Source organism: Triturus cristatus, chromosome 1_1 (assembly GCF_964204655.1).
Source record: "Triturus cristatus chromosome 1_1, aTriCri1.1, whole genome shotgun sequence".
In the NCBI taxonomy this organism is placed as follows: domain Eukaryota; kingdom Metazoa; phylum Chordata; class Amphibia; order Caudata; family Salamandridae; genus Triturus; species Triturus cristatus.
In genome coordinates, this window is record NC_140579.1 from 126,777 (window position 1) to 153,359 (window position 26,583).

Sequence of the window (26,583 nt, forward strand, 5' to 3'; positions counted from 1 at the left end):
GGACTGGGTGCGAGGGCCCGGTGGTCTGTAGATGAGGGTGCCGTGTAGCGTGGTCCTGGGGCTGGTCTGGAAGTCGAGGTGTTCTGTGTCAGAGTGGGGCACACATGCTGGATGTGGAGAGTCGGAGGGGGTCTTGTCTGCGCTGGCGAATCCTCCTCCTGGGTGGTGGGGGCGGCGGTCTTTTCTCTGGACCTTGTAGCAGTCCGGGATGGCAGTGGTGATGTCGGGGCCGGAGGTGGTGTTGGCCCAGTTCTGGGGATGGGGTGCGTGTCAATCTTGGTGACCGCATTGAGCCCACAGTAGTCCACACAGAACCACAGTGGCACCGGGTGCAGCAGCTTTTGGCACTAAGACAACTGGGCTAGCCCAGGGGCTGATTGAGGGCTCCTTCACCCCTAGCGCCAACATCTTGGAAACTTCTTTCTTGATGCTGGCCCAGACTTTGTCCGCTACCCGTTAAAATTTCTGCTTCACATGTAGACTGTCCCCAGGATCCACATCATGGACTCACCAATTGGTGACTCCTGGTGTCAGGGAGAACAGGAAGACAAACTGTCCCAGCACCTGGCGACAGTCCCTCTGCTGCTCTGGGGTACCCCATCCAATGACCCATCATGTTCCTTTGCTGACAGGAGGTCAGGAAGAGACTCGCTCTCCTCTTCCATTCCATCATCTATACAAGGATCATAGCTATTTCAGACCTCTCAAAGTGTGGCTTGAGGCAGTTTACATGCAGGACCCTCAAAGGGTTCCCAGGAGTCTGCAAGTCAACCAGATGGGTCACCTCACTCTTGCGCTCCACCACCTCATATGGACCAGTCCACTTATCTTGACGGTCCTCAGACAGTCAACATCACTCCCCATCTTCACGAGAAACCTCAAAACTTGGCTCTTCGACAGACCCCCTCCTTGATGGACTGGAACCCTCACCTCACCTCCCCTCCCTTCCTCCCCAGCTCCTTGAGACCCTTACGGGTGAGTAGTCGCGCTTAACAAACACATGATTGGAGGAGCCAAGATGGCGGACGGACAGGACGTCTGAGCTCCCGGCTCCGCAGCCCGTCTGTTGTTTACATGACATCCTGATCTTTAATCCTGCCTACGGCGCGAGCAAATGTAACCACGAATGCGCTGATACTTCCCGCATTCCTCCGATGTTCCCGCCGGCTTTTTTGGTCGAGGATTCATAGAGTTTGCCGACTTTGGACTTTGCCCATGCATTCTGGCCCGACCACCACCGCCGGACACCGCTTATCACGTACGGTGAGACGACCTGGGGCTGGACCGGCGCCGGGGGAAATGTGACCGGACGTGGAGTGGGCGGCCTGGCGGAGCCTTCTTCGCGACGGAGAGAATTCCTGTACGATTGGGTCCGGGCTGGCGAATCTTCCTTTGTCCTCCTACCAGCGGTCAGAGCGGTGACCGTTTGAGAGCGCCCACCACCCGCATTGCAACACAGCCGAGGGCTCTCCCATCGTGTGAGCCCCGTATAGCGAGCAGCAACTCCTCTTGCCCTCACTATTGTTCCTCCGTCCTATGGAGTCGCCCTCACCCCTCCGAGGTGGGCTGGCGGCAGAAATGGTGTCGGTGCCGGTCTGCTTCGCCGGAGAGGCGGAGGCCGCCATGTCCCTGACGCAGGCTTCACTGCCTGCTGTCGAGCTGGAGGGTGTCCCGGTGGCGCCTTTACATACAGTCGGCATGCTGCAGCAGGGAGCAGACCTGACCTATGGTGATATCCTTCTAGCCCTGGGGGACTTGCGGGCGACATGGTGCCAACGCACTCGAGAACTGGAGTGGAAGATCGATGCTGCTATGCCATCCAGGGAACTACTGCGGTTGTCTGACCCCCCAATGCCTCTCATTCCCTTCGAGGCGGATACAAATTGGCGACAGGGGGGTACTATGGATCGTCCTCTCCCTGGTTACAGTGTCGAGGGTTTGTCTAATGATCAAGTTGCAGATACAAAGCTCCCTTCCACTTTACAAGCTGAGACTCTGCCTCTGCGGGTGTTGCCGTGTCTGCCTCAACATCGCCGGAGTGTGTGCCGTTCGGTGGGGAAAACTGTGTTTGTCACTATCGATGTGGTGATGGTCTATGACTGGGAACTCTCGCTTCTTCTCCCTCTGCGTCTTCTTTGCCGTGAGCGGCCATCTTGCTCCTTTGTTCTGCCTGAGGTACACTCCCAGCGGCGGCCATGTTTGGTGGGGTCTCCGCGTTCAGGCCAGGGTTGATGGTGCCTCCCTTGATGATCCTGCTTGACCGCCTGGCATGACCCGGACTAGAATATTTGCTTATGTATCGGTTGTGCCGCATGTGTGTAAATTGCTACTGTTTACCGCGGGGGTGGATCTGTGGGGCCGCTCAGGATCGGGCCGGGGCTGGGCGATTTTCTTTAGTTTGCTGTACGTATTGGCGGGCGGGGACTAGGATGAGGCTGCTAATTATCTGCTTTGCTCGCACATTTGAAATGGAGTCTCCCCACCTGCCGCTTTGCTTGCTTCTTCAGTTGTGCTGATGATTTTCAGGGTGGGGGATGCTTAATGGGCTGTGGTGACCGGGAGTATGTAACATTTCCTCCTCCTGCCTTCTCTGGGAGTCGGAGACTGGGAGGTTATTTCCCACTCTCCGGACTCTCTTTCCTACTTGGGGTTCATTTGGGGCGACAGGCATGCCTATTGGGGGGGGGTGGGCCATGGCCTTCCGCTGGTATGCAGGGTGGGGGGATGGGATGTGTTCTATGTCTTCTTCGTCTCTATGGCCCTCTCTCTCTTTCTTTCTCCCTTCCTCTTTGGTTTCCTTTTCTTTTATGTTTCTTTGTTTCTTCGGGGTCGGGGTTCAGTGTTAGTAAGGAGCTTATTGTGTTTTATCATTCTGTGGTATAGTGTATGCTCTTCGTCCCTGGATGGTGGCCACCTGTCTCCTTACCAATGCCTTCCTATATAACGCTTCCTTCTGGGTGCTCCGTGAACGGTGATGTCTCTCCTGGTCAGTGATTAGCTTCGACTCTGTTCGAAGTACACTACGTTGTACTCGACAAAACCATAAAATTAAACCTTTTCTTATCCTGACATTATTGTTCTATGTTCTCCAATGTCATAGCGGCCGGCCCCGAGGGGGTTGTAGGCAGACGCTGTGTATTGTGCATCTATCGAAATAAAGGTTTTTAAAAAAAAAAAAAAAAAAAAAAAAACAAACACATGATTGATTGATTGATCTAGGAGCGCACAAGGCTCCACTGGTGCAATCACCCACTCTTTCTGGCCTTGGTGAAATTCGACCTGAGTTTCATTCTGGTCATACCATCTTTTCATTTCTTCCTGGCTAGCTTACAGGTTTGCCTGAGTGAGTTTCCTTAAGCATTGAGTCTAGTTTCTGAAGGCCAGCACATAGCTGAACACATCTTGTGGGGTCTTACCAGGAGTTCTCTCCCAACCCTCCTTCACCAGACTCAGAGGTCCTCTCACAGGGTGACCATACAGTAGTTCAAAGGGACTGAACCATAAGGACTTCTCTGGTGCCTCCCTGTATGGAAACGGCAGACATGGCAAAAAGACTTCCTACTTCCGTCTCATGGGTTCTGCAAGACCCTTGATCATGCCCTTCAGGGTTCGGTTGAATCTCTCAACCAACCCATTCCCTTGAGGATGGTAAGGAGTGGTGTACTTGTATGCCACACACAGTCCTCCCACAAAGATGTCATGTACTTTGAAATGAAGGTTGTATCATGGTCAGAGAGCACCTCTCTGGGGAACCCCACACAGGAAAAGATCCCCATCAATGCACGGCCCACCACGGGGGCTGTGATTGTCCAGAGAGGGACAGCTTCTGGGTACCGGTTGGCATGATCCACCAAAACGAAGGTAAACTTGTTGCCTAAAGCTGTCTTGTGTTTCAGTGGCCCCACAATGTCAATGCCCCCGGGCTCAAAAGGGGTGCACACCACAGGAAAGGGTTGGAGGGGAGCCTTACACTTCCCTCCACTCTTGCCACTTGCCTGGCAAGTTGGGCAAGAACTACAGTGTGTGCCAACGCGCCTTCTCATTTGGGGCTGGTAAAAGTGGGTGACAAGCCTCTGAAGGGTCTTGTCGCACCCCAAATCTCCTGTGAGAGGCACGTCATGAGCCAGACCCAGTAGGAAGGTCCTGAAGCACTCTGGTACCACCAGCACATGGGCTGCACCAGGCTCAGCGACCTTAGGCTCACCATACAAAAATCCATCTTCCCAGTAAATCGGATGTGATCCGGACTGATCACCTGTTGCCTGGTTTGCAGTCCATTGCCCCAAACCAATAAGAGTAGGGCACTCCATCTGTGTCATGCAGAACTCCTCCCTGGGGAACCCCCCTCCTGCTTCCAATGGGTCAGCTCTGGTAGGTCTCCCAGTTCGGCTATCTGCTCCCCTGTGGGTTCCAGCGCATCCCCCTCAGGGTTTGCCTCTTCCTGTACCGTGGTAACGTCTGGGGCTGGTTTCCCACGCCCCCAACCCCTCCTCTTCCTGGCAGGCACCTGGGACACAGTTTCAGGCTCCAGGTCCTCTTGATTACCCCTACTGGCTGCCATTGGCAAGTGGTCACACAGACACACTCAGGCAGACCCAACCTCTCCAAATGAGCCTGGCGTTCCACTTCCTTCCATGGGGAACTCTCCAGGTCATTTCCAAGCAGACATTCTACAGGCATGGACTGACTAACAATGACCTTCAAGGATCCTGAGACTTACCCCCCAAAGGGAACTAGCGCCATCTTACATAAGCGCTCAGAGTGGTCTTCTGCAACTACCGGGTGAAGTACATTGGGAATAACCTGCTCTTCAGACCCCCATTGACACCTGACAGATGCCACACTGGCTCCTGTATCTCTCAGAGCCTCTACCCTCCTCACAATGATGGTCACCCACTGCCTGTATTTCTTAGTGTTCTCTGGCAGATAGGATCCCTGGACCATCTCTCTGTCTCCTAATGAGACAAGGGTCATAACTGCCTGCTCGCCGTCTTCACTATGAACCAATTCCTTACCCAGTGCTACACTCACTTACCCCGGTGACGGTGCACTAGTGGGTGCTGGGCGTGTGTTGGGGCACTTAGGATCTCTTGCAATGTGGCCCACCTGATTACATGAATAACACCTTGGAGGGACCCCGGTTGTCGTGCCTGCCCTTAGGGGGTCAGGACACTTTAAGCTTGCGGTTCTGGGACTCCTTACCCTGGGAACTGTTTTGGGGCCCTTTAGAGAACTCCTTTTTGTTACCCTTGTCCCCCCCACTCTTCTGCTGGGGATTTATGAAAAAAGAGAACAGTCCAGAGATCCTGCGTCTGGATATGAATCCCTAGAGTTTTGGAGGAATTTTGCTCAAGGCTCTGGACCTTTTCTGACTCAAAAGGAACAAGTGAAGAGAGGGTTGTGAGCATGTGTTCCCCCTTTCCAGATACATATATGCACACCTGTCAGTAGGTTAATTACTTTTTTGAAGGTAGCACAATACAAGTACGTTGGAGTGAAAGTAATTCTTTTTATTTTTCACTTAATTGAGTCCATTTCACTCATTTATCATTTTTTCATTGTGAGCATTATAAAGGAGAGTGAGAGAGAACAGCTGACACGTGTTTTGCCCTGTGTGGCGAGTAAGGCCAGGGCTTTCTCAAGGCGATTTATATTCTTCTAATAGAAAAAGGTATCGGTGTCAATTTCATACATTTTCACGAATTGTAGCGCAACTTTGTTAAAAACATCCAAATTTGGAGAACGGTTTAATAAAGTATCACATCTCGGCACCGGGTAAATCTGCTACTCTTCTGCTGGGGACCCTGCTCACCCTTGGCTGGGTTACCCACAGTCCCCTTGTGGACCCTGGTGCTAGTCCAGCGGTCCGCCTCCTTAGCAAGCTCCCTGGGATCAGTTAGCTTACTATCCAATAGATGCTGGCGCAACTCTGGAACACCCAGACTACTCAAGCGCTCCCAACCAGTTAAGTTGTACAACCCCTGGTAATCCGTTACCTTGCTGCCCTTCACCCAACCTTCCAGTGCACGGTTATACATGTTCACACATTCAACCCAAGTATGCAAATCAAGCTTCTTAAAGTTCATGAACTTCTCTCTGTAGTGCTCTGGGATGAGCTCATACCTGAGGTATAAAGCCTCCTTCATATGGGCAGAGTTCAAGGTACCCGCCTGCTCTAAAGGTGGTAGCGTGTTCCTCCCAGAGGCCTCTGTGTTTCCACAGTCCGCCCCCCAAATGCTTCTCAGGAACCTCATTCATTCTCAAGGCTATCTCATACACCGTAAACCATGCATAAATATCATCACCCCTCTGGTTATTCTGCACTAGGTCCTTGGGTATGTAAACCTTACGCCCTTGCACTGGCTGCGCGCTGTCACCATTGGAACTGGACTCCACTTGCTTGGCCTTAATGTTCAGTTCCCTCATGCTCAACTCATGAGCCAAAAGCAATTTATTTTCCTCTAAAGCGAGAGCGTTCTTTCTCTCCTCTGCCATCTTCTCTTTCTCTATAGCAGCCTTTTGGTTCTCCATTTCTAATTGCTTCATCTTTAAGCTTAAGAGCTGAACTTCATGATCTCTGGCCCTTTGGTTTTCCTCCAACTCCTCTGGGGAAAACCTCCTAGCGGAATGGTGGCTGCCAGCCCTGGAGGCTGTTCTTGACAGAGGCAGATCATGTGACCTGAAACCATTCCCTTGTGCATCCTCACCCACCTCTGCATCACCTGTCTCCTCCGCTTCTTTGGCCTCCCACCAGGCTCTTCAGGCCTTCTGTAGCTTCTCCTTCCTGGAGATGCTTTTCATGGGACATCCAAAATCTTTGCAAAATTGCTTGAGCTGATATACTCTGTAGGTATGCAAAACCTCAATATCAAACTCCAATTCTGCCATCTCACTTGCTGGTTTACACTTCTGAGACATGATACGTGGATACTTTAAGGGTCAATCAAACAAATAACTAAAACAAAACCCAGTATGTTGTTGCGTAGTTGTCTGCACTAAACTAGTGATCTGCATCAATCATTGCGGGACAAGTACAAATACAGGTTCAAATCCTCACCGCTGACCACCAATGTTAGAAATGGGGGTCTCTAGTCGGCAAAGGTACCTACCTCTGCCAACTAGAGGCCCCCATTTCTAACAAGAGACATTTGTTCAAAAACACGTAAGACATTACACAATTAGGAAACGTCCTATGCCAGTCGCGCTAAATGCAGATGAAGCGGTCTTTGTCTCAAGGACAGCGAATGGCGTACAAGACCTGCTATACTCTATCGCACAATTCATGAAGGACATGGTAAGATTTGTATTTAGGGCCAAGTCATTTATTATGAAAAGTGGACCCAAAAGCATGAAGGTCCGGTCCCATTTTATAGGGGGAAGCTCCTGGCTGCAAAATTAAGTTTCCTGTATCTAGGAATAACATTTGGTACTAAATGAAGCTGCTCCATTATCTCTTTGACTCGGATGGTGATCAGAGTTTGCCATCGCTTTATGACGATGATGTTGACGATTTACTCACATTACTATTAACACAGTGTGTACAAGGATTTGCAGGAGGCCAGTGAGCTTGATAATTCTCAGGACACTGGGTCGATTTCCCCCCTTGGAACTCCAATGGAAGAGAACTCTGCTACACTCCGCTACACATAACTCAATGGTCTGACTTGACTATTGCTACTATTACTTGGGTATCAAACAGAGACTTCTTAATAAGCTCCAGATGCTGCAGAATTCAGCTTGCCGTCTGCTCAAGAAAACCCCAAATTCAAGTCTGTCTTCTGTACTTGTGGAGCTTCACAAGCTCCCGGTCAGAAAAAGGATTGCCTTGAAGGTGTTATGCTTGGCACATAGTGTTTCATGGAGTCGGACCCCAGTATTTGAGAAGTAAATTCTGATGATACACTCCAAAAACACATAGATCACCTGCTACTAGATCTGGGATTGTCTAAAAAATTAAGAAAGTGACCGGGGGTGGTTGTAGTTTTGTATACCCTACATGCATTTTATGGAATGCTCTGCCCTTTTCTCCTAAAAGTCAGGACAATTTTCTTTGCTTTCGCAAAGAATTAAAAACCTGACTTTTCATCACACCTATAGCTATGGCTACCCTTGTGGAATTAAAAAATCTGGTTTGAGGTGGAAGGACCAGATGCGAGATGCCTGCGGGCAATTCGCGCTTTATATTTTTTGTAATTAAATCAAATGTGTCATAGTGATTAGATGTGCAGGTGAGGCCCAGGACCTACAGCTACCTTCAGTTGAAGTCGAGACAAATGTATTTACTGAGGTTTGATACCCTGGGTCAGCCTCATCTGAGCTTAATACTTCCATTTAACTAAGACCTGACTGGCACCCTGAGGGGCACTTAGGCTAAGCCTTGCTTTTATTAACCAGTGACCAGGCAAGTAGTCAGACTCAACTGACTGGCTCCTGGAGACCCAGAATTTCTGCAGTATCCTACTCATGAGAGTTTGGTGGTTCAGGCCTTTACTTGCAAAGTTAATCTGAATAGGTTTCCTACAACTCCTGTAGACAGGAATTCAAAAAGAGCTGAGGCATTCAAGAAGTGAATGTTCTCTTCTGGCAGCTTGGCATTGAGGTCTGTTATTGCGGTCTCCATGTTACACCCTCATATGCGTGCCCTCTGGGACACTACCAGCGCGATCTTGCCAGTGGTCCCAGAGGCTTTTCAGGTCTCTTTGGCTCAAACCATTCAGGACAACAAGGATACCACCAACTATGTAATTAGTGCTGGCTGTGACACTACAGATTGCTTGGGGTGAGTGGGTAGTACTAGTGGTCCTTTGCCAATGTGCTTACTTTTTACAATTTATTTTTTATTTTAGAAATGTGACCGCATCTCTTGTAGATGTATTTTGATGGGTCTTGCCTATTTGGCTAGAAATCTCTCTCTGCCCTCAAATTCTTTAAGGAAAGCCAAGCTATGTCACGTTCCTTGGGCCTTTCCACCCCTGCCTACCAGTTTCCCCATCAATATTTTCTCCTTCTGAGATTAGTCTAGATGACTGGTGTATAAACAGCCAGTCCCCACCACTCCCGCAGCAGCCATCCCAGTGCTTTTGTGACTGAGGACTGTGATCAAGCAGCCATTGCACAGGTCACCAGGGATAATGCTCAATTCAGTCTCCCCCCGCCCCCCCCCACCCCTGTGGCATCAGCTTCCAGACTGCTTTAGTCTTCCCTTAGCAGTGCACAACCACATTCTAGGAGGCAGAATCAGACGTTTTCTTCCAGGGTGGCAATCCATCACATCCGGCAGGTGTATCTTCTAAATAGTTTAGCAGGGTTAGGCCCTTCTGTTTCTCTCTAACCCACCACACCTTCCTTCCACATCAAAGCATTTCTCAGATGAGCACTTCTCAAACCTATGGGCAAAAGGGGCCATTGAAACAGTGCCAGCCTTTGAATAGGAGGCAGGTTGTTATTCCCGCTATATCTTCGTGCCAAAGGAGGACAGAGGCCTTCATCCTATTTTAAATATACAGCCTATTTTAGATCTTCACCATCTGAATGCTGTCCTGCAGAAGGACAAATTCAAAATGCTCACACTGGCCCAAGTTCTGCCTGCGCTGGATCATGGCAGCTGGATGAGAGCTTTTGACTTACAGAACTAACCCTATCATGTGCCCATCATGCATTTACCTGCAGTTCATGCTAGGCCAGAAGAATTTCAATTTGCTGTACTTCTCGTCTGCCTTGTCCGTGAGAAATCACTGAAGTGATGGCAGTGGTCTACTGCCCATCTTCAGATGGGGGAAGACCAGTTTTCCCCTTCTTCAATGACTGGCTTTTGAGGGTGGATTCACCACAGGCAGTCATGAACCCCTTCAGACTCTGGTGAACCTTTGGATCTGTTTAGGGTTCTCTAGCCCAAATCACATGTGACTCCTTCACAGAATCTTCCTCTTATCACAGCTTTTTTGGCCACAGTCTTGTTTCGGTCCTTTCCTCCCTCACAATGAGTCCAAGGCATTCGGAATATGATCTGATGTTTCAGCCTTCGACCTATATCTCAGTGAGAGCAGCCTTGAGGCTTCTTGACCTGCTGGCTTCATGCATCCTATTTGTTCACTTTGCTAGTTGGTATATGCGAACTCTGCACTGGGATCTGAAGTCTCAGTGGACCCAGCTCCAAGAAAACCTGTCGGGCATCACCCAGGTTTCAGAGGAGAATGCACAAGAGCTGCAATGGTGACTGCTTGACTGCCACCGGGCCAGTGGCAGAATCCTTTTCCTTCCCCCATCAAGAGCTGACTTTGGTGATGGATGCTTCCCTGCTGGACTGGAAAGGTCATCGTGGATAGGTTGGAGATCCACTGGAGAAGTAAAGATTCAGCAACAAACTCTGCGACCAAGCTTCTCACAAATGTCTTGGAGCTGCGTGCCATCTGCCTGGTGTTAAAGGCCTTCCAGCCGCCCATCAAGTGAAGGTTGTTGCAGGCTCCCATGAACTTCAAGCAAAAAGGAGGGTGGAGTGGGACATGGGTCCTTGCCAAGAGGTGCTGCGCCTCTGGAGTTGGCAGGGGCGTTGGGGCATCTCCCTGATCATGAACCACCTGATGGGATCTTTACATACCAGGATGGAAGTGCTCAGTCAGCGATGCCTGGCTGATCATGAATGGTGGTTGCATCCAGAGGCGGCACAGGGCATCTTCCAACAGTGGAGCGAGCCCGGGCTGGATCTCTTTATTACTGCCAAGAACACGCAGTGTCAAAGTGTCAGAATTCTCTCTAGGAGACTCATTTAGGCTAGAGAGGAGCACAGAACTTGTGTATGCCTTTCCGCACCTGCAGCTCCTTTCCCTTGTTCTGAAGATCAGGAACTATTAGACCCAAGCCATCCTTGTGACTTCAGATTAGGTTAGGAGAGTGTGGTATCTATAACTTCTGGGCATGAATAGCTGCTCCTACCATCAGGCTACTGCTTCAGGAGGATTCTCTGTCACAGCAGCAGGGCAAAGTTTTTCACTCGAACCTGCACAGTCTACATCTTAATGTGTGAAGATTGAGCAGCTGCAGTTGACTGTATTCAATAAACCTAAGGTTGGAGATGTCCTCTTCGTGGGCAGGGGCCCCTCTACAAAATCTATTTATGCAGAGAGCTTGGACAAATTTGTGGCGTGGTCTGGAATCCAGAACCAAGACCCCGTACAAGCTAAACTGTCATATGTTTTGTTAATTTTATTTTTTGCAAAAACCAAAGGAAATGATGGCCGGAGTGTTGAACATTGCAAGCACTCACCCCCAGTCAACTGATCTGGGTTTAATCCATCACCGTTCTTTAGCCCACTCTGCCACCCCAGTTCAGAAGGCTTGCTTGAATCCAGTGGCAAAGTGAGCAAGGCCATGTCTGAACTGGGGTGGCAGACTGGGCTAAAGAACGGTGATGGATTAAACCCAGATCAGTTGACTGGGGGTGAGTGCTTGCAATGTTCAACACACTCCGGCCATCATTTCCTTTGGTTTTTAATTTTTTTTTTTGCCCAGCAAGGTTTTACAGGGGGCACCTTAAAAGGTTATTTGTTGGCTTTTTTGCATTTACAGGACCAGTCATTTATGGTTAAATCACCTGTTGTGATGTGGATTGTTAAAGATGACGCACACCTCCTCTCCTAAACCCTTTGTGATGCAACAGTTGGATCTTAATTTGGTCTTGATGTTCCTCATGTGTACCCCCTTCGAACTGATCCCCACTTCTTGTTCCTCCTACTGAATCTTGAAACCCTTTTCACGATTGTGATTGCTTAAGCTTGTTGTGTGAGTAAGCTCCAAGCTGTCTCAACGCAGCCTCTGTACACAAACTTTTCCAGACAATCCTGTGCAAGGGACCCGGCAGCTGTATGCCTAAAGTTGGGACGCTTTTTGATGTTGGGCAGTCCATTACCCTCCCAAAGTGATTTGCCCCGCTTCATCCCTCGAAAGAAAAGGAGACACTCCATCAGCTGGACCCCAAAAGAGCTTGCGTTACATCCATTGCACCAAAGACTTGATAGCCGAGCAGCGTTTTGTGGGGTTGTTTGGGGCAAAGAGCAGTAAAGCTGGGCAGAAAAGGACTTTTCAGAAAAGGACTTTGTGAAGGTGCTGGGAATCAGTCTCTGGAGGGACTGAGGGTTCATTCCAAAAGGGCTAAAGCTGCTACCACTGCATTGCCACATGAAGTGTCTGTTCCTGACATCTGCCAGGCTATGACATGGGAATCCGTGCACACATTGATGAAGTGCCACTGTCTTGTTAGCCAGCTCTGAGTGAAAGGGTATTTTGTGTATTTGGTCCTGCAGTACTCTGGTCTGAGCTCACTTCACATACCCTCCACCTTGGGAAGGTACTGCTTTGGTATCTAGTCTAAAGGTGAGAAATATGCGGTTAGAAGTATGCAGCAGGTGAACACTCTAACACTCTGTCTGGAGGATACTGTTTGTAACTGCAAAATACTCACTGTCCTCCCACCTCATTCTGTGAAATTATCTCTTTTTGCCATCTAATAAGGTCCCAAACTAGAGATCTGTACCCTAGTAACTCCAATTGTTTTATGATCTGCACCTGAGGGTGCAGAAAGAGTCAAGCAAACGGACTTTGGTGCTACAGCCTGCTTTGTCACTTCCAGGGCAGAACAAAGTCAACAAAATCATTACCAAAGCTAAGTGACTTGTTTAACCCCTTCCCGACGCACCGGTGCTCATGTGTGTAGGTGTCCTTGCACATGGCACAGGGAATCCCTCTGGTGCAGGCACCAGAGGGATTCCCTTTACCCTCCAACAGCCTCGGGAGCTGGGGGAAGAGCTTCCCCAGCTCCCGAGGCTGCCTGCATGGTTTCCCTGAAATGACAATCAGCGTGCACTTTGCGCTGACGTCATTTCAGTGAAACTGAAAGTAAAATGAGCCAAGAGGATTATTGGTTAATTCAGGACTACCTGTACAATGTAATTGGACACAAGCTTTATGATGTTACAACTAAGATTGTTACTCATATTAAGGATTGATAGATATGCAGGTACAGGGGTTGGAAATGAGATGCGAGAGGTAGCACGTTGTGCAAACATACTCTTGTTTGAGCACACTGTAAATCTTGCCGGGGTACTGCATATCCTGTGTTAGGCACATTATGTAACGGGCAAATGTTTGTATCCATTGTCATGAAACTGGAGCTGGAACGATGTTTTGTTTTTGCATCTTGAAACTGATCAATAAAGTTGGGGGGGAAAAAAAAGAAATGAGCCAAGAGGCTCATTTCAGTTCATCTTTCTTCGTGCTCAGGGGGCTATCTCAGCCCTTTGAGCACGTAAAAAGTCAGGAGAGGTATCGTTTGAAAGGGGAGAACCTGGTGAGAGCCAGACAAGTCACTCCATCCTGGATTCCCCTGGGTATCTAGTTTTCAACAATGTATAGGTTGTTTAGGTTTCCTGTTGGAAACAACCCTTTTTGCAGGGTTATCCCCAAACTTTTTGCTTCTTCCTCCTTTATTTTTTCTGACCCATGGTTGTTGGCAATAGGACTCTGGGCACTTTTACCACTGCTGATCAGTGCTAAAGTGCATATGCTCTCTGTATAAATTGTTATATTGATTGGTTATCCATGATTGGTATATTTGTTTCACCTGTTAGCCCCTAGTAAAGTGCATTGAGTGTGCCAGGGCTGGTGATTCAAATGCTACTAGTGGGCTGCAGCACTGATTGTGCCACCCACAGGAGTAGCGCTAAAATAATGTCTTTGGCCTGCTTGCAGTGCCTATGTGCAGTCCAGGACTGCCATGTTGACATGGCCAGTGCACCCACTGACCAGGCCTTATCCTTCCCTTTCTGTACATGCCAGGCATCCCTATGGTGGCCCTAGGTACCCCCCTGGGCTGGGTGCAGTGTATCTGAAAGGTAGGGCATGTACTGAGGTGTGTAACATGCCCTGGTAGTGAATTACAGCCATTTTCGTTTTTCACTGCTGAGAGGCTATCTTGCCCATAGGATAGAATGGGGAAGGCTGTTTACATGCCTATCTTCCCATAAGGGCAAGATAGAAAATCCAAGTTTGGTATCTTTGTGTTCAGAATTTAATTGTACATCTTTTTAGCAAGATGGTTTTTAAATTCACTGTGTGAGAATGGCACTTTTTAGAAAGTAGCTATTCTCCTGTTTAACCTTCCTGTGTGCCTGTGTGCTGGTTGGCTGACTGGTGTCATGTGATGGGCCAGGTGGCTCCAGGAGCCTGGATGAGTCAGCAGCAGGGTGAATAGGGAGATCTGCTTTAGATGGGTGGGAGGAGTAGTCCCTGGGTTTGAATAGGGCTGCCCCTGCCAGCACAAAGCTGGCTCCACCCCCTGCTGGCCAGGCTGAGGACTCTGCCTCTGCTGGCACAAAGAAGGCTCCACCTCCTGCTGAGCGTCTAACGACCCTGCCCCTCACTCTGAAAGGGACCAGGTGCTCCAGAGCAGAGCACACCCAGGAACCGGTTTGAGCAGGGGAATCCCCCCACTGGAACAAAGAGAGACAAAGACTTGGAGAGGTATAAGAAGAGGACCCCAGACACCTAAACTTTAGATCACTTTGGAACTAAGAAGAAACCTCTGCCAAGGAGAAAGCTGAAAAGGACTGAAGGGGAGAAGACTGCCTGCTTGCTGTTTTGCTTTACTGCCAAGGAGAGGGGAAGGACTCTGCTGTGTCCCCTTCTTTTGATTCTGATCTCCAAGGGCCTGAGAAGAGCTGGCTCCCTGTTAAGAAGTCCCAGGAACAAAAGGACTTCACCACCAGCTCCCCTGGAACTCTGCTGAGAGAGTTCTGACCTGCCTTGGAGTACTTGCCCAGTCTTGGGGCCTCAGGAGGTCGTTTTGCTGTGTTTGGGAGCTGGGAAGCAGAAGCGTGAAAAAGAGTAACTGGTACCCAACGCATCATCCGATTGTGTGTCGCATGAACGAGAGTGCGAGGAAAATGTAATCGCGGCACCATCGCAACACGCAGGGTCCCCGCATCGCCGAGTGTGTCGAGCATCGTCCCGAAGCGTGAAGATTCCTGACATTGCGAGGGTCGTCGCAGAACCAGTTTGCGAGCCGCACCACTGCCGGTGCGTGAAAGTCTCCAGTCATCGGGTGCGTCGACGCAGAGTCCCGTTCCATGGCGCATCGAGAGTTGCGGCGCCGGAAGGCAACGCTGCGCCACGCATCGCACCACATCGAAGAGTGTCGCATCGAACCTGTGCGTGAAGCTTCCCCCCAAGAAACCTACGCAACGAAAGCCAAAGGTATCGCATCCTCCCCCTACAGATCGGAGCCGGCGCATCCACCTCTGCTGCTTGAAGCAGGGCTGCTGCAAAGCCTCCCCAGGATCTCAGGAGTATCGCATTGCCTTTGCCATCTTCCTTGTTATAGCTTTTGGGAACCTTATCGCAACTACAGGTACTGTTGGTCACGAGAGTGTCGCATCTTGTGCATTGAGAGTCGCATTGTGCAGGACACTGATTTTGACATCCTGGAGTACTTTCTGTAAACTCTTGAACTATCTTTAAAGTAACCTTTTGAATTGTATGTTGGTTTTTCTGTAGTATTTGGTCTTGTGAAGTTTTTAGTAAAGATACCTTATTTTTCTAAAACTGGTGTGGAGTAAATCTGTGGTGTTTTCACTGTGTTACTGTGAGTGTTGGTACAAATACTTTACACATTGCCTTTGATAGCCTAGACTGCTCAGGCCAAGCTACCTAGAGGGTGAGCAGGGGTTATCTTAACAGTGTATCCCCCTTTCCCTGACTAGAAGCAAGGGTCCCTACTTGGACAGTGGTACCTACCCTGCCAACTAGAGACCCCCAGATCTAACATTGGTGGTCAGCGGTGAGGATTGAACTTGTATTTGTACTTGACCCACAGTAATTGGTGTACATCACTAGTTTAAGTGCAGACCAATACACAACCACATACTGTAGTTTTAATTCTATTTTTGAGTAACTCTTCAAGAGCATCATGTCTCAGGTGGCAACAAGTGAGAGGGCAGAATTGGAGTTTTCCATTGAGGATTTGTATTCGTACAAAGTTGAGGAGCTCAAGCAATTCTGCAAAGACCTTGGTTGCCCTGTGAAAAGCGGATCTAGAAAGGATGTGCTACAAAGATTCTTTAAGGCCTGTTGGGAGGCCCAAGAGGAAGATGATGCAGATGAAGAGAATGGTTTTATTCCCCACGATCTGCCCGTGGTCGGACCAGTCTCAAGGGCTGGCAGCTCCCATTCCAGTAGGGGGCTCACTCCAGAGGAGTTGGAGGAGAATCAAAGGGTGAGAAACCATGAATTGGAAATAATGAAAATGAAAATGAAGCAATTGGAAGTAGAAAAGGCGGCGGAGGAGAGCAAGAATGCCCGTGCCTTGGAAGAGAAGAAATTGCTTCTGGCTCATGAGTTGAGGATGAGGGAGCTTGATTTGGAGCTCGAGAGGCTTGAGGCCATGAGTGTCTCAGCTGAAGAAGAAGAATGGTTAGCTCAAGAAGTGAGCTTTGCTGAGTTGGAGGTTGAGTCCAGCTCAGATGGTGGCAGCAAGATTGTAAGTTCTAGTGCTGAGAGAAAGATACAAACACCCAGAGATGTGGCGCCTAACTTGAGGAAGGGGGTTGACATACACCAGGGGGTTCAGGTTTATGATGTAGTTCCAGTGGAGTGCAGTGTCCCTGAAGTGGATTGGGGAACTGACACAGGGGACCATATTCCTAGTGGTGGGAGGGACACTCTACTGACCCTAGATGAGAGGTACAGGGAGAGGGGTTCCCCCATGGTAGAAACCTTGGTGTGTGAGTGTGAAGACCGCCCAGAAGAGTGTGAGTTGTGTGACAGAGACAGTCAGATACTGTCTTGCCAATACCAGGAGAGTGGTGTGGGGTACTTGTGTGAGGCACTGGAGGGTGAGGCAAAAGGTAGCTTGGTTAACAACTGTGGGGGGCTATGTGATTCATTTGTTGGAGAGTGTATTTTAAGTCCCTGTTTTCCAGAGCTATGCCAACACCCGGTGGAGTGTGAGTTCTCTGGTTCCAGAGAGCTTGCGTTGGAGGCAGACCTTTGGTTGGATGCCAGAAGGTCTGGAGAGGCATTAGGGAGTGATCTCAAAAGGAGTGGCCCGGATATCTTCCAGACCTGTGAGGTGGAAGAGGTTCAGTGTAGCCCAGTTAGGTCCCAGTGTAGTGGGAGGGGTGTAGGGGCTCACGTCCTGTCTCAGTGGAGAAGGGGTGAGTGTGGGACTGTGGGTCCCCAGGTGTCCGAACCCCAGTCTCAGGGCCTGGAGGGCTTCTTAAGGGAACACCAGGTTGGGGGCCTAGACAGTGCTAGTAGGCCATTTGAGGAGGATCTCCTAGTGTCAGGAGAACCTGGAGCCTCGGTAAACAGAGCTCCAGTGGTTCTGGTGTCCGGCGGTACCGCTCCAGTTGGGAGGGTGCAGAAGTCCAGACTGAGGGGTGAGAGGGGGATGTGTTCCCCAGTGGGAGAACCAGTGGGTCAGGGACCGGCCAGAAGTACTGAGACCCCTAGGAGTGACCATGGTGACACCACTTCTGTCCTGGGGGATCTTCGCGCACTGTCAGGTGGACAGGGGCCGGGAGATCTGCGCCAGGCAGACTGTCACGAGACACATGAGTCATGTGTCACCCTCGGGGAGATACTGTGTGAGTCCCCAGAAGTCCTGGCATGCCAGGCAGGTGTGCAACCGCAGGGTTTAGTCCCTGGGTTGGGAGACCAGGTTCAGGATCTGCCTGACCTGGAGGGAAGGACATCTGTAAGGTGTGTCCTGACCGGTTTGGCTCCCAGGGGTACCACTCCAGTGGGGAGGGTGCAGCACTCTGGAAGGGGGTGCAGAGGGAGGGAGTCCTCGCCTCTGACCCCGGTTCACCTGAAGGGTATAGACCCTAGGTTGGAGGGCCAGGTCCGGGGTGTCCCCCCTGACCTGGGATCCCAGTTGCAGGATAGAACCCCTGAACTGGTGGGCGAATGGTGCAGGACACCTGCCACAGGTGCCCTGACTATTCTAGAAGGGGGTACCGCTCCAGGTGGGAGGGTACAGAGCCCCAAGGAAGAGGAGGACTGGGTATGGAAAAGCCTTCCCCAGCCTCCTGTCCAGCCACCGGATACAGGCCCGGGGCTGGTGGGTCAGTGCCAGGTTGTCAGACCCGACCTGACAGGAAAGGAAGTGGACAAAGGTTGCCAAGCACCTGGGGCTACTGCCCCCCACCTTCTGACGCCACAGGGGTTTGAGGGCCCTGAGAGGCATAAGGCCTGGGTCTCATCCCTGACCACTGTCACTGGTCACTGCGGCTTGCTGTCTGTCTGTTGGGACACATCTGTGAGCAAGTTAAGGCTAGGTGCTGCACAGGTGGTGTCCACAGGTGAAGAGAAGGGTTCCACATGGGTTGGCTTGGTGGACCCTGAGAGTATGGATGGAGAGATCCAACCGGTTCAGGAAGGCGTAGAACAGGAATAGTGCCCTGCTGTTTGGGCCAGTTTCCGTGTTCTATCGCCCTAAGCAGGGAATCCCATCGAGGTATCGCTTGGTCTACCCTGGCTTTAGGCTGGAAGGGGGTTGTGTTGGAAACGGCCCTTTTTGCAGGGTTATCCCCAAACTTTTTGCTTCTTCCTCCTTTATTTTTTCTGACCCATGGTTGTTGGCAATAGGACTCTAGCACTGATCAGCAGTGGTAAAAGTGCCCAAAGTGCATATGCTCTCTGTATAAATTGTTATATTGATTGGTTATCCATGATTGGTATATTTGTTTCACCTGTTAGCCCCTAGTAAAGTGCACTGAGTGTGCCAGGGCTGGTGATTCAAATGCTACTAGTGGGCTGCAGCACTGATTGTGCCACCCACAGGAGTAGCGCTAAAATAATGTCTTAGGCCTGCTTGCAGTGCCTATGTGCAGTCCAGGACTGCCATGTCGACCTGGCCAGTGCACCCACTGACCAGGCCTTATCCTTCCCTTTCTGTACATGTCAGGCATCCCTATGGTGGCCCTAGGTACCCCCCTGGGATGGGTGTAGTGTATCTAAAAGGTAGGGCATGTACTGAGGTGTGTAACATGCCCTGGTAGTGAATTACAGCCATTTTCGTTTTTCACTGCTGAGAGGCTATCTTGCCCATAGGATAGAATGGGGAAGGCTGTTTACATGCCTATCTTCCCATAAGGGCAAGATAGAAAATCCAAGTTTGGTATCTTTGTGTTCAGAATTTAATTATACATCTTTTTAGCAAGATGGTTTTTAAATTCACTGTGTGAGAATGGCACTTTTTAGAAAGTAGCTATTCTCTTGTTTAACCTTCCTGTGTGCCTGTGTGCTGGTTGGCTGACTGGTGTTATGTGATGGGCCAGGTGGCTCCAGGAGCCTGGATGAGTCAGCAGCAGGGTGAATAGGGAGATCTGCTTTAGATGGGTGGGAGGAGTAGTCCCTGGGTTTGAATAGGGCTGCCCCTGCCAGCACAAAGCTGGCTCCACCCCCTGCTGGCCAGGCTGAGGACTCTGCCTCTGCTGGCACAAAGAAGGCTCCACCTCCTGCTGAGCGTCTAACGACCCTGCCCCTCACTCTGAAAGGAACCAGGTGCTCCAGAGCAGAGCACACCCAGGAACCGGTTTGAGCAGGGGAATCCCCCCACTGGAACAAAGAGAGACAAAGACTTGGAGGGGTATAAGAAGAGGACCCCAGACACCTAAACTTTAGATCACTTTGGAACTAAGAAGAAACCTCTGCCAAGGAGAAAGCTGAAAAGGACTGAAGAGGAGAAGACTGCCTGCTTGCTGTTTTGCTTTACTGCCAAGGAGAGGGGAAGGACTCTGCTGTGTCCCCTTCTTTTGATTCTGATCTCCAAGGGCCTGAGAAGAGCTGGCTCCCTGTTAAGAAGTCCCAGGAACAAAAGGACTTCACCACCAGCTCCCCTGGAACTCTGCTGAGAGTTCTGACCTGCCTTGGAGTGCTTGCCCAGTCTTGGGGCCTCAGGAGGGCGTTTTGCTGTGTTTGGGAGCTGGGAAGCAGAAGCGTGAAAAAGAGTAACTGGTACCCAAAGCATCATCCGACTGCGTGTCGCATGAACGAGAGTGCGAGGAAAATTTCATCGCGGCACCATCGCAACACGCAGGGTCCCCGCATCGCCGAGTGTGTCGAGCATCGTCCCGAAGCGTGAAGATTCCTGACATTGCGAGGGTCGTCGCAGAACCAGTTTGCGAGCCGCACCACTGCCGGTGCGTGAAAGTCTCCAGTCATCGGGTGCGTCGACGCAGAGTCCCGTTCCGTGGCGCATCGAGAGTTGCGGCGCCAGAAGGCAACGCTGCGCCACGCATCGCACCACATCGAAGAGTGTCGCATCGAACCTGTGCGTGAAGCTTCCCCCAAGAAACCTACGCAACGAAAGCCAAAGGTATCGCATCCTCCCCCTACAGATCGGAGCCGGCGCATCCACCTCTGCTGCGTGAAGCAGGGCTGCTGCAAAGCCTCCCCAGGATCTCAGGAGTATCGCATCGCCTTTGCCATCTTCCTTGTTATAGCTTTTGGGAACCTTATCGCAACTACAGGTATTGTTCGGCACGAGAGTGTCGCATCTTGTGCATTGAGAGTCGCATTGTGCAGGACACTGATTTTGACATCCTGGAGTACTTTCTGCAAACTCTTGAACTATCTTTAAAGTAACCTTTTTAATTGTATGTTGGTTTTTCTGTAGTATTTGGTCTTGTGAAGTTTTTAGTAAAGATACCTTATTTTTCTAAAACTGTTGTGGAGTAAATCTGTGGTATTTTCACTGTGTTACTGTGAGTGTTGGTACAAATACTTTACACATTGCCTTTGATAGCCTAGACTGCTCAGGCCAAGCTACCTAGAGGGTGAGCAGGGGTTATCTTAACAGTGTATCCCCCTTTCCCTGACTAGAAGCAAGGGTCCCTACTTGGACAGTGGTACCTACCCTGCCAACTAGAGACCCCCAGATCTAACATTTCCCTAGTTGCTGTCAGAGCTAGGGTTCAAAATCTACAGCTAGGCACTTTGCAAAAAAAGGGTCAGTTTTCACTGTGAAAATGTGGTGTCCACGTTGCGTTATGGGCCGTTTCCTGTCGCAGCCACTACACCTACCCACACAAGTGAGGTATCATTTTTATCTGGAGGCTTAGGGGAACAAAAAATTGTGGAGCAACTTTTATTAGCTATTGACTTTCAATGCATTTCTGCCCTCCAAATGTAAGACAATGTGTAAAAAAGAAATCACTTTGACAAATGACCTATAATTCACATGCTGGTATGGGTACCCTCAATTTCGGAGATGTGCAAATAGCTACTGTTTCTAAACTCTATATTTTGTTCTCATTTCAGAAACACATAGGTGACTTTCAGACCGATTTTTCTTTTTTTTTTTTTCTCCCCCCCCACCCCTGTTTATATTTTTCCAAATGAATTGCTATATACCCGGTACACAATAATAAACCATTGCAAGACGCTGCTCAGTTATTGGCTCTGGGTTCCTACATATCCCCACAACCAGAAGGGTCCATCGAATGTAACAGTATATTGTTTTCAAACATCTGTCATACTTGGTAGATGTTACAGGTGAAAACGTTGGCACAAATGGCTGTTTTTTAAACTCATTTTCCATTTTTTCTATTTTCAACTGTTCGTTCCTATACGAAAACCTTGAAGGATCTACACACATGACCCCTTGCTGATTCAAAATGTTGTCTACTTATCAGAAATGTATAGCTTTCCAGGATCCATCATTGCTTTCATACCCATTGTTAGGTCTCGGCTAGCGAAGGCTGCGCTTGCGCAGTCTCGCTTGGCGAGATTTAATGTTTTCTAGTATGGGGCTCGAACCCGCCCCTCTTCTCCATTGGCTGGCTTCCTAAACGGAGGCCAGCCATTGAAGGAGAGGGGCGTCTGTCCATTTAAGCCCCGTCTATTTCGGATTTGGGACGTGTTTTTTACTTTCTTTCCCTCCTCTGGAATGTAAACATTCCAGCCAATGGCAAGAGGAGAGAAAGAAAAACACGCCCCGAATCCGAAAACGACGCTGCGTTTCTCCGAGGCATTTCTGCTTGACTTCGGAGAAAGATGGTGGTGCTCGCTCCCTCTCCTCGGGCGTTTGGGTCACATCGGCTCAGATTTTCCAGTAAGGATTGCAGCATTTCCCGAAGTTTCCTGGCAGGGGCACTGGCGGACCCCCTTAGCCCCCGGTCACTTGAGATTTTAATTTTAATTTTTTTTTACTTTTCCATGGAAGCCTGTGAGGCAATGTCCAGCTGCCAAGGATGACCCAGTCCTGCCTGCGCACCCCCCGCACCCACCACGGAGAGGGCCCTCGTCTGGTGCTCCCTGTGAATGCATCTGCAAGGGCCCCACACGGTAACCGCTGCAGCCGGTGGAGGTGGAATGGCACAGAGGGGGGCAGGCGATGGTGGGGGCTGGTGCAGTGTGTCTGTTGTGTGTTATCCTCCTGTGCTTTGGAGCTGCTGTGTTTTGTAGCTTCCTCCATCATAGCCTGGTATTCCAGACAGGCTCCTTTTTCTCTGCTCCGGGGATTCCCGGGCAGCAGCAGCATGGAAAGGGGCCCATGCCTCCCCCAGGGTGAAACTCAGTTACGCACCACCGAAAAGGCTACAAATGCACGTAGTTTGGCGCGTAATGTGATTAAATGTGTCTTGCTGCGGTGAGCCCAGAAGCCAGTTCTCCAGGGCATGGCGACTTACGAGGAGTCCAAACAAGCACATCGAGTGTTAACTTTTTGTGTTCTTATTTATTTATTTTTGGGAGGGCCTCCTTTGGAGCACTTCGGTTTACTTTTGGGAGCGCAGAGACAGCAGGGGGGGGAGTTTGTGTCGCAGCTGATGAAACCTTTCCCCCAGCAGCACATTCTGTCTGGCACGCAGGGGCCGCTGCCAGATGTCACTCGGGTGGAGAGAGGCCCCGGCTGCTGCTCCTCCTTAGCCAGCAGCGGAATCCGGAGCCCGCGGCTATCCGCGGAGACGTCCTCCACGTCTGGATTCAGGGGCCACTTTGGAAAGATTCAGACGCCTCGGGCCACCAGGCACCAGCTTTGCCTGACTCCTCCCTGGAATTAGGAGAGGTTCTCACCCCTCGCGGAGCAGCTGTTAGACATCCCATAAAAGGCCCGGACTCCCAGACACGTTTTATTTCTGAAACACCTCAAGACGTGTAGCTTTGTTGTGGGAGTCGGAAGGCAACAAGCCGCCTCGTTCCCAGGTCGAGCTCACACGCCCCTCCCTGTTGGAATTTAGGATGGCCTTTCTGTGCTAAAACAAAATGAATCTTACTTACCTTCTGTAATGTAACTAGTGCTCATGTAATGCGTTCCTGTGCGCTACATAGAACTGCAAAAAGAAAGAAAAAAACTCTTGGTTTTATTCCCAGCCTCAGTGGGCCACCCCTAACTTTTGCCTCTACCCTGGAAAAGGGACTAACGGCCAGTAAGGGCGGGGGGGGGGGATTAGGCTGCCGTGCACAAACGCGGCTGTCTAAACTCGCGTGTAAAGGAAGTAGGCGGCAAACATGCACGTCTCCCACCTGCACGTGCATTGGAATCAAACGCTGCTGTGAAGTTCTAAGCAAGAGTGTAACCGGGTGCTGTTATCCGAGTTGTATTTGCAGGAAGGTCAGGCTATAATTCTTCACCTCCTACTATGCTATGCACCAGGACTAAATTGGTTAAGAGGTGGTCTCAAAACACCAGTACATACAGTTGAATGTCTAACGCAGTGATGAGAAGTCATTATGGGACTGTTGGCTCAATTCATCTGTTTTCAGTGCAGAATCAAATTAAGCCGGGGACAGAGCTCCTACTGTAATCTACAACGCCAAAAAACACAGTGCTCTGAACTGTCCACTGCATTGTTTGTGCTGCGATGTTCTAACCAATCAGCTGTGCACCGCCCACCATGCACAGAAACCGCTCCTCTGCTAGGGTTATTGGAGTCCCATGCTAAATGATATTTTGCTGTTTGGGCACTCCTTCTAATAGTGCTACACGGACATTAGTATCCATCTGGTGAGTTCATGATAGCGCCATAAGGCGGCTGCCTACAATGGCCCTAACTTAGCACCGGCCACGGCCAGCAATCATAAACCCTTCACCAGTGCTTCACCTCCCCCCACCAGCCCCCCCTCCCCCCAACACACACCCTTTCGGACCTGTACATGTTTATTTAACTAGCTTGGCAAGCCTCAGTTGGATTACTGGCAGCTGCCATGCCTTTCGGTTGTCAGTTGCTTGTTTACGAGAGGCAGAGGAGCGCCAGCAAGCCAAGAAAGCAGCCAAGCCTCGCCTGAAGTTACAGAACAATGAAACATTACCCTATAACTGATGCAGCTCATGTACACATACATTCGTATATATATTATTTGAAAGGTTGTTTCTGTAATATTAGGGACTCCACAGTGCGCCCACTCGTGGGCCATCGCTTGATCTAAACAGATCTTCAGAGCACATGCTCTGGGCGGGGGGGGGGCTTTTTCTGGGGTCTGATGGTGCACAACAGACCAGACCATGCTCTCGGTGAGGGAGGAGGCTTTTCATGGGGTCTGAGGGTGCACAACAGACCAGACCATGCCAAAAACATTGCCATTTACAATACCAACAACTTTAAACTTTGCAAATGCGAGACCTATTGCATTGCAAATGCTCTGTGTGTGTGTGGGAGGCTCTGTGTGTGTGGCTCTGTGTGGGTGGCTTTTTTTGTAGGCGGCTCTATGCGTGGTGGCTCTGTCTGTGTGTGGGTAACTGTGTGTGTAGGTGGCTCTGTGGGTGGCTCTATTTGTGTGTGGGTTGCTCTATGTGAGTGGCTCTGTGTGTGTGGGTGGCTCTGTGTGTGTGGGTGGCTTTGTGTGTGTGGCTCTGTGTGTGGGTGCAAATGCAATAGGTCTCGCATTTGAGAGTGTTTAAGCTATTGACATTGTAAATAACAATGGCGTTTCTTTAAATGATTTAAAAACAAAAACATAAACAAAAATAATGTCATGAGCAATGCCAATAGCTGTATAATCAAAGGAGGGACACTGGTGGGCTTAAGAAAGAGGTCCAGCATACAGGCCCAGTAAATCGTTAGAAGAAAGTGGGTATGCAGTTCCTCAAAGTCATGGGAGAGTGAGAGTGTGTAAGAGAGACCGTGTGGAAGAGGAAGGGGAATCCCTCTTATCGGAACTAGGGTCCTCACACACCAAGCAAGCTAGGTGTCATGCTTCATCATATGGACCTGCTCCTCGTCGGGACGGCGCTGCAATCCCCGACGGGCACCCTTAAAGGGGCTCTTTCTCGGAGATCTTTTGTTCCTGGCCGTATGATGTAGTGTGTGTGAGGGGTCTAGTGGTGTAGATGTGAGTGTGTGTGATTAAAACAAGTTGGATAGTCCAAAGAAGAACTTTATTAGAAATGGCTATCCACTTGATTAAAACAAGAAACAGAGTGGCGGCTGGCTGACGTTAGGGTTCAGCTTAGCTATGCTCTTCTGTGATGGTCAACATGTTTCATGCCTGGTGGTCTAATGATCCATGGCAATTCTTCAGGACCTAATAAACTGTCGACTATCTACACTAACGTGGGAAGTACAATAGTTACCTGCCACGTGTATTATGGGACAACGATCTCGCCATATGGAAGGGGGAACCTATTGGGGTGCGTATCCCTGCTTCTGTCCGTATTCGTTGCGCCACCGGGACACCACTTTCTGGTGTCGTAAAGGTTGCTGCCGGGATGGGCTGTCAACCTACCCTGGCGCCAAACGAACGAACCTAATCAAGTGGATAGCCATTTCTAATAAAGTTCTTCTTTGGACTATCCAACTTGTTTTAATCACACACACTCACATCTACACCACTAGACCCCTCACACACACTACATCATACGGCCAGGAACTGTATTATTTCTGATCGCGTATTTCATTCTTCGCGTGTCATGTTTACTGTAAAAAAAAACCTCTTTCGATCGGAGAGCTTGTGGTAGGCTGTCGGGCCTACCCGCGTTGGTTCGATTCGCAGTCGATGGAACAAACTCCATTTAAGTTCTGCCCTTTTTAAAAAGCGTTCTTTATTATGTTTCTGTTTTAACAATGCCGCATAGCATGCAGAACATAATTGTTGAGTATGTGTACAGGATCACACTCTAGCGCATCTCTCCAACCTGTCCCGGAGATACAATGCCGCTTGCTACTTTTATGTTTAGTAATCGCTGGTCAACGACCCACCCATCCCCAACCACCGCTGTTCCCAACCAGCATCTTATTGGCTCGCGCCACTTGAAAACTTCCCCTATTAATTGTCATGTTAGGAGTATCTTCACGGAGCACTCGCAGCGCCCTGTGCGACAATGTTTGTTGGTGGTTCTATTTAATAATAAGAATTGTTTTCTGCCCTAATAAACCCTTTTGGGAAGATTAGGATAATGAAAGACTATGCAAAAAAAACATGTAGCTCTAACATATACCTTGTTGTTTGCATACAGCTCTTTGATGACAGTTAATAGCTCTATGTTCTGTATTAGGATTTTGACTTATAAACTACAAGTAACAAAAAGAGCTCTTTCACAGAAGCAGTAACCCACTGACCTCTTTACATTATATGTACTTTGTGATCTGC

General features: G+C 49.7%; 1 protein-coding gene across 7 annotated transcripts in view; it reads left to right on the forward strand.

The window, feature by feature from the left end:
- The window catches only part of LOC146869034 (RNA helicase MOV-10-like), a 488,182-nt gene that overhangs the window by 62,744 nt on the left and 398,855 nt on the right, over window positions 1–26,583 (forward strand). The gene's annotated exons all lie outside the window — the stretch shown is intronic.